This window comes from Dioscorea cayenensis, chromosome 3 (genome assembly GCF_009730915.1).
Source record: "Dioscorea cayenensis subsp. rotundata cultivar TDr96_F1 chromosome 3, TDr96_F1_v2_PseudoChromosome.rev07_lg8_w22 25.fasta, whole genome shotgun sequence".
Taxonomy (NCBI): domain Eukaryota; kingdom Viridiplantae; phylum Streptophyta; class Magnoliopsida; order Dioscoreales; family Dioscoreaceae; genus Dioscorea; species Dioscorea cayenensis.
The window spans coordinates 16,357,742-16,365,350 of record NC_052473.1 but is presented as its reverse complement, the minus strand read 5'-3'; the positions used below and the strand labels follow the sequence as shown (position 1 = coordinate 16,365,350).

General features: G+C 29.4%; 1 long non-coding RNA gene across 10 annotated transcripts; it reads left to right on the top strand.

Annotated features, from left to right (window-relative positions):
* Window positions 1–1,216: 1,216 nt before the first annotated feature.
* LOC120283365 lies at window positions 1,217–4,610 on the top strand. Of its 10 annotated transcripts, none has more exons than XR_005543250.1 (5): window positions 1,217–1,357; window positions 1,714–1,788; window positions 1,934–2,029; window positions 3,251–3,440; window positions 4,579–4,610. It is a non-coding gene; the product is annotated as an uncharacterized LOC120283365 (long non-coding RNA). The 10 variants fall into 10 exon arrangements; XR_005543251.1 differs by lacking the exon at window positions 4,579–4,610 and adding an exon at window positions 4,534–4,548; XR_005543252.1 differs by lacking the exon at window positions 4,579–4,610 and adding an exon at window positions 4,482–4,508.
* The last annotated feature ends 2,999 nt before the right edge of the window (window positions 4,611–7,609 follow it).

Below are 7,609 nucleotides of genomic sequence, written 5' to 3'. Positions count from 1 at the left end.
ACGTTGGATTACAGAGCGGAATAAAACTTAGGAAGTTCAACTTGTTTTTTATTACATTCGAGCGGAATTGTAAAAATTTTTCAGCGAATTTAGATTAATAGCAGCGGAATAAGTCGTTCCTATTCCAAACTTATATATATATATATATATTATTTATTAATGTTTGTAATTTATAGATTATTCATTAATACATTTTCACTTTTTTTAATAATGTGTGATTATCCGATTGAATTATCTATATATAATAATAAAAAGAAGAATAAACCTTAATTCTTTGGATCTTTGTTTATAATCGCGATGGAAATCTCGAGTGTTGCTAATATGATGCAATCATCGTTGTTGTTATTTTTAATTATTTTTAATAATTAACAAAAATTAAATTAAATAGTGGTATATAAAATTTTAAAAGAATTTAACTATGAAGAAAAACTCAAGATGAATTTATTAATATTATGATATTAAATACATTATCAAGTTACAAATTTTAAATAATTTATCTCCCAAAAGAAAAACTCGGGAAGATGTATCTTCAGTTTATCTTAGTGTAATTTTTCAATTTATATATATATATATATATATTAAAAATTTATTGAAAATAAAAGGCATTTTCATGGCTCATAACTTACTTAATTACTTAGAAGTGAAATTATATGCTTTCATATAATAAGCACAATCCTAGGAATATATCAATTTTAAGTTAATTTCAAATATCTTTGCATAGTAATAAATTTTCTCTGTGGCTTAAACAATAAACTAATTATAATATTTATTAAAATATTTATTATCATTATTATCATCACCATTATTCTCATACTACCTTTCATATTCATTTATATAAAATCTCAATGAAAATATATTTTCATGGATTAAAAGCTAAAAAGTAAATCTCAAAATTACTTTTACATTATCATAGCAAACAAACATTAAAATTTAAGTACAGAATGAAATTAATTTCTAATTGAATATTAATTAATAATAATAAAATAAATGTTTATGTTTTCATTATTTTATAAATAATAATTACTTATTATAAATTACTTAAAAAATTTTAAGTACCGAATGTAATTAAAAGTTATTTGAAATTAATTTATAATCAAACAATAATTAATAAAATTTGAAATTATTTACTTAATTAAAATTCCTTTTTTTAATTAAAATTTGAAATTATTTTCTTAATTAAAATTTTTTTTTTAAAAAAAAAACTTAAAATTAACATCTTTTTAATAGCTAGAACTGGAAATAGTTGAGCTTCCCTTCTCCGTGCTCTTCTCTTCTCTTCTCTTCTCGTCCGCTTCGGTGTGAGATCCACGAGCTTCCCTTCTCAGTCTCTCAGCTTCTCGTCCGCTACGGATTCACGGTAATTGCTTCTATCTCCATTTCCTTTCACCTTGATCCAACTTCAATCTCTTTGTTATTGTTTAATACCCTAGATCTGATGTGGTATACGATGAATCGGTGTTGTAGGTCTTGTTTTATTTTTTTTTCTTTAATTTTTTTTTGTTATCTTGTTTTGGATCAGTTAGATTTATGGAATTAAGATTTGTAGATTTGATCCTAATCGTAGACAACTTCCTCTCCCAACCCTAATCGTAATCGCAGTGCCGATCTACAACTTCCTTGGATGTTCATCATCTTAATTACTTCTTTCTGATTCTTTGGTCTTTGTTTAACTATTTTCACTAAATTCTCTTTTTTTTTTTTGTTGGTTATTAGAGATCCATTGTTGATGTTGTTGGTCATCGATCTCATGGCCCTGTTCCTGAACCTGGATCAATCGTCGTTGTTCGGGTATGCTTTCTTAATTGTAGTGATTTTTCTTTCTTTTTTCTTTTTTTCTCTCTTGAATGATTTGATTCACTGTTCTTCTTCTTTAATTTATGTTTTTATTTATTTTTATGTTTATTGTTGATAGCTTGTTGTTCTTTGATTTTAGGTTACAAAAGTTATGGCTATAATGGCTTCAGCTGATATAATGTGTGTGGAATCAAAGGCTGTGAAGGAAAAGTTTACTGGTATTATTAGTTTACTGGTATGCAATGTTAATTGAAAAAAAATAAGGACACAATGCTTCATTCTTAGTGATCAAAGAATGATATTTTGAGCATGATGGTGAATTTGGAGCCGTTTCACTTGGTTAAACTTTTTATTGTTTCTGAGTTTTATGAGAGCTGACAATGCTGAATGAGTAGCTATTTTTTATTTATATAAGAATGAATAGCTTCATTATGTTTTTTTGTTTATTGAACTTAGATGGTTTTTTTTTATCCATGTTTTATGTTTGATGTTCAAGTTATGGTGTTTGATTGACTTTTCAAGTGGTTCTTGTCTAGACTGGGTTCATTGCATAACCACTTCTTGACTATGAGATGCATGTAAATCATTGATCTTAGGGTTTATAACTATTTGCATTCAATGGTTTTGGTCCATTACAACTAGTTTACATCTCTCTGTGTGTATTTAGTATATTCAGCACTATTAGATACTGTCCTTCAATTCCGTTTAAATCTGTCTTTTGAGATATAAACTTGAAGCATATAAACTTATTCGATGGTATGTAATACCTTCATTTGAGCACATTACAACATAAAAGAGTCTGAGGAACAAAGTTAATTAATTTTTGATGTTAATCAAATACTTTTAATAAACATAATTCAAGTTTAGCTCTTGGTTGGTTTTGAGAAGTGAGTAGTATATTGTTCAATACTGATAGTATTAGATTCAGATTTTGAGAAATATTATATATTTGTTGAAGTTGAATATCATGTTAATGTTATTTCTGATCAAGAGATGTGATCATAATAAGTTATAAGCATTATTATGATTGCATATGTTAAATTTATCATTTTGCAATTTTCATACTTGCACTCTATCATAATAATGAGTTTTGTTTAAATGTAGTGATTAACCCACAAGATCTTTACACTATCTTTTCTTTCAAAATATTTATTGGCACTTGAAATAGTCTTCAAATTTGAGCATAGTTTGTATTTTTTTGCAAGTTATTCAATATATAAAGTGATATTTAGTGGTATGAAAACATTGCAAATCTCTTAATAATTATTTCAATGTCCATGCATGATAAGAATACTTGTAAAATTAATTGTAACTATTAGAAGTGTTAAAATAGTGTTAAATATGAATGGACAATAACTATTATAGGTTGTCGTTAAGATAGGATGTCCTTATCCCTCATGTGTGTGTTTATCAACCCATGATCTGAATGGTCCATTATTTATATTTTGCTAATCAGAAAACTTATATGAAGTAACACAAAAGGTAAAAAGGTGAAAGGGAACATACCTGGCTGACATTACTATCAAAATGGATGGGCCACTTTTCTGCTACAAAATTCCTGCAGAAAAGACTTTGCATGACGGAAATCATACCGGAAACTTTGCTTCGAGTTTACACTACATTATGGGTGATGAAAGCTACATATGGTATCATGCTCGGCTTGATTTCAATGAAACATAGCATTTATTAGTCAAGGATTTGCACACTAAAACACTATGATTAAAATGAATGGTAGCAAGAGACATGCCAAACTAACAGAATCCTATAAAGCAGACAAACACCACACGCATACTTTAATACACTAGATCTGATGACCATATTATCTACAGGCCCCTTTGAAAAAGAGATTAAGATATAATTTTTAATACAAACCCTTAATCATGGAGGAAGAAGGCTGGAGGCAGAGATGACTTGATGAACATTAAATAAGCACATGCATGATTATAATTTGTAATATATAGACTGAAAAAGAGATGCTCAACTGTAATATATAAAAGCAAGAAATATAAAGACCAAGTGCTCAGAGAAGATCATCAATGGTAATTCCTCAAATAAGAGTAAACGTCAAACTTCACACATGAGACTGGTCTTTCTATTCATGTAGAAGAACAACTCATTTACTCTAGCTACTAGGCCTCTGTCACCCAAAGTACCGTAAAAACGTAGATATTTTGGAGGAGCATAAATACATTGTGACAAAAAGTACTAGCTTTCAAGAACCCTCATAAAAAGAGTCTTACTACCATGTAGCATTTCATATATGTTTCCAACCAAGTTGAAAAACAACGCACTTACTATGTAACTACTAGCCATTTTTCATGTCTCTAATCAATAAAAAGAGTACACACAAGTTGTGACCAGAAACATCTCCCCTGCTTTTTGTGATTGAACCCATGTAGGGACAATACCCTTTATTTATAACTTTCCTCCTTCATACATAAATAGAATTCAGGTCTGATTAAAAATAATCAGATTAAAAATAATTAAAAAATCAATTAAAAAAATCAGATTAAAAAAATAATCACATTTTAAAGGTCAGTGAACAGTGCACCTATCAGGTTAAAAATAATTAAAAAGAAAGTCAATTTTTAATTGAAATAGAGGTCAATTTTTCATTAGAATGTTTTTTATTATAAATTATTTATTTTATATATGGAGTTTTCCATTTGCACATTATTTTTGTTTAGTTGGGAGTCAAGAAGGGTTCACTGAAGACATCTTCTCTTTTCTCATCTATAGGAGAAGGGTTCACTGAGAGACATCTTCTATTTTTCTCATCTATAGGAGAAGGGTTCACTGAAGACATCTTCTATTTTTCCATTTGCATATGTTAATTTGTATTTTTTGGTATGAATTGAATGTTGGATCATTTGTATGGATTAATTGTATTTTCGGTATGATTCAAATGATGGATTGTGGATGCTTGATGAGATAATTTTTTTATGAATCATTTTGTATTATTCGTATTTGTATGGGTAATATTTGTGTAATAAAATTGTGCAGGTTGTGTGAAAAACAAATTTAGTAGCTAATAGCTATGATAATCAATAACAAAGAATAGCGACGGATATTCCGTTGCAAAATAACAAATGATAATGGAAATTCCGTTGGAAATAGAAAAAAATAGCATCGAAATTACTGTTGCTAATACATATATTGCAATTGTTTAAGAAAACAACAACCAAAATTCCGTTGCTACAAAAAACTAGCAACGGAAAAAAAATCCGTTACTAAGAAAAACAAGCTGCTAATTCACGTTGCTACAAGAAAATTAACAATGGAAAAACTCCGTTGCTAATAAGAAAAACAACCACCAAAATTCCGTTGCTACAAAGGAAATAGCAACGGAACAAAAAGAAATTCCGTTGCTAATAAGAAAATAACAACCAAAAATTCCGTTGCTACAAAAAAACAATTACAGCGAAAATATAATGAATTTTTGTAGTTAATGAGGGCATAGCAACGGATTTCATTAGAAATAAGATAATAGCGACGGATATTCCCTTCCTAAAATAAGAAAAATATTGTTGCTAAACTAAAACTTTCCGTAGCTATAACAATAATTGTAACCGAATAGTCCGTTGCTAGGCAACACTAGCGACGGAAATATAGCAACGGAATTTTTTGTGAACCATAAAAGAATGAATATTTTATTATTATAATAACGACGGAGTTCTTGTGTTTGGCAACGGAATTATCCGTCGGAACAATATAAGAAATAACAACGGAATTTTATCATACCGATGGAATTTGAATAGCGACTTGGGAATAGCCGTCGGAATGATTCCGTTGCTAATTCCGTTGCTAAATATTTATAGCAACGGAAATGTAGTTCTTAGCGACGGAAAAATCCGTTGCCTATTCCTGGATTTCTTGTAGTGTTGTTATGACTAAGATCAAGTAATTGAAGTTTCTTCATTGCACACAATCCTGAAAAAAAAAAAAAGAAAAATACAATGGAATATTTAATAAAGGAAAAATAAATAATGGAACAACATCAAGTCTCCATTAAAATCAATTCCCCAACTGTCAACTATAATTGTCATGAAATATCAAATATCAAGCAATGCAAGGAAATGTCAAATAATTAACAAGAAGCACTTATTAACAATGGATTAATTTTTTTGATAGGTCACTAAATTTTGAACTTTTTTCTTTCCGATTACCAAGTTTTAATTTGTATCGTAAAAGGTTCTTAAATTTGATTTTTGTTTCATTGGAGGTTACCGCAGTGATCACATCCATGCTGCTTAATGTGGATCTTTGGAAAAACACGATCAGACCTGACTCATCATGTCCTTAGTCTGACATGGAGCCTCCACGTCAGCCGACCTATCCACATTAGCAAACTTGTCCCGTCGCAATGCCCAGCTAGCCAAAACCCCAACCATAACCCTTTGTTATTTCATTTTGGTCACTAAGTTTTTAATTAGTATCAAAACGGTTACCAACTCTGCTGATGTGGACAAGTTTGTTGATGTGGAGCGAGGGTCCCGAGCGTGGAGATTCCATCTCGGGGATCGAGGGGCGTGGCGAGTTGTCTTGGTGTGTTTTTCGGCATCCGCGTCGCTGACGTGGATGTGGTCACTCAGCGGTAACCTTCGGTGAAAACGAAATCAGACTTGAGTAGCTTTATGATACAAATTAAAACTTGGTAACCGGAAAGAAAAAAAGTTCAAAACTTAGTTACCTATCATAATCCTATTAACAACAGAAGAGTCGTAGCTTTACTTGTGCATTTTTCTTTTTTTAATCAGAGGAGTGAGACAATGCTTTAAATGAGATATATGTCCTGAGTTTAAGTTATTAAACTCGCTAGATACTGTCACACCAACCACCATAAGTAATAAACATCAATGGATTGTTAAGCACGGCATGAGCCATTAAAGGTTCCATTGAAAATTAGCTTTACTCTTGGCTCTTGTCAAGCACAACATCAATATCTTTATCTTTGTGATTTGTAAATATGATTTTTATTAGGTGTGGGTATGTGTCTATACACACACACTGACACACACACACATATATATATATATATCTATAAACATTTTTGTTTTAATTGGTAGATGAATATAGATACATATTATGAGGGGTATTAAAATTTTTCATGAAATTACAAAATATCAATCTTTTGCGTGTTATGGAGTTATTATTTGCAAATATCCACTTTTAAATGGGTATACATGCGAATTTTTCAATTTCAATAAATTCAACTGTTTTTCTACAAATTATTTCATCCAATATTAAATCGTTATATAAATGGCACACATATATTTAATTTATATTTTTGTACAAGATGGACGAACAACATGTGAGAGGGTGTGTGCACCAACAAAAAAATTTATTGTATGGCTCATGCTCACTCACCCAACGGACATAAAACATGGGTTGCAAACTTGCTTCCCTAGCTCGAGATCTTTTTGATACCATTACATCAGACAAGTTTCGAACATTGAGCAATGCTAGTGTCTATAAGATACTTTTTAGCCATGAGTCCACTATCACTATATCAAAGGTGTTCTTTAGAATTTTGTTTTAATAACTGTGCTCAGTTTTAATTGTGGGTTCATAAGTACAAGTCACTATTTATTACGTTAATAATATAAAATTTTAATAATCATGTAAAATAATTTTAATAATAATACTATGGAATAATAATATAAAATTTTAATAATCATGTAAAATAATTTTAATAATAATACTATCGAATAGCAAAAATAATGATTCTCAATATGAATTTTCTTTAATATATTAATATACGAATTCAATCAAATATTGACTATATATCTTAATATATATATTTACTAAATTATTA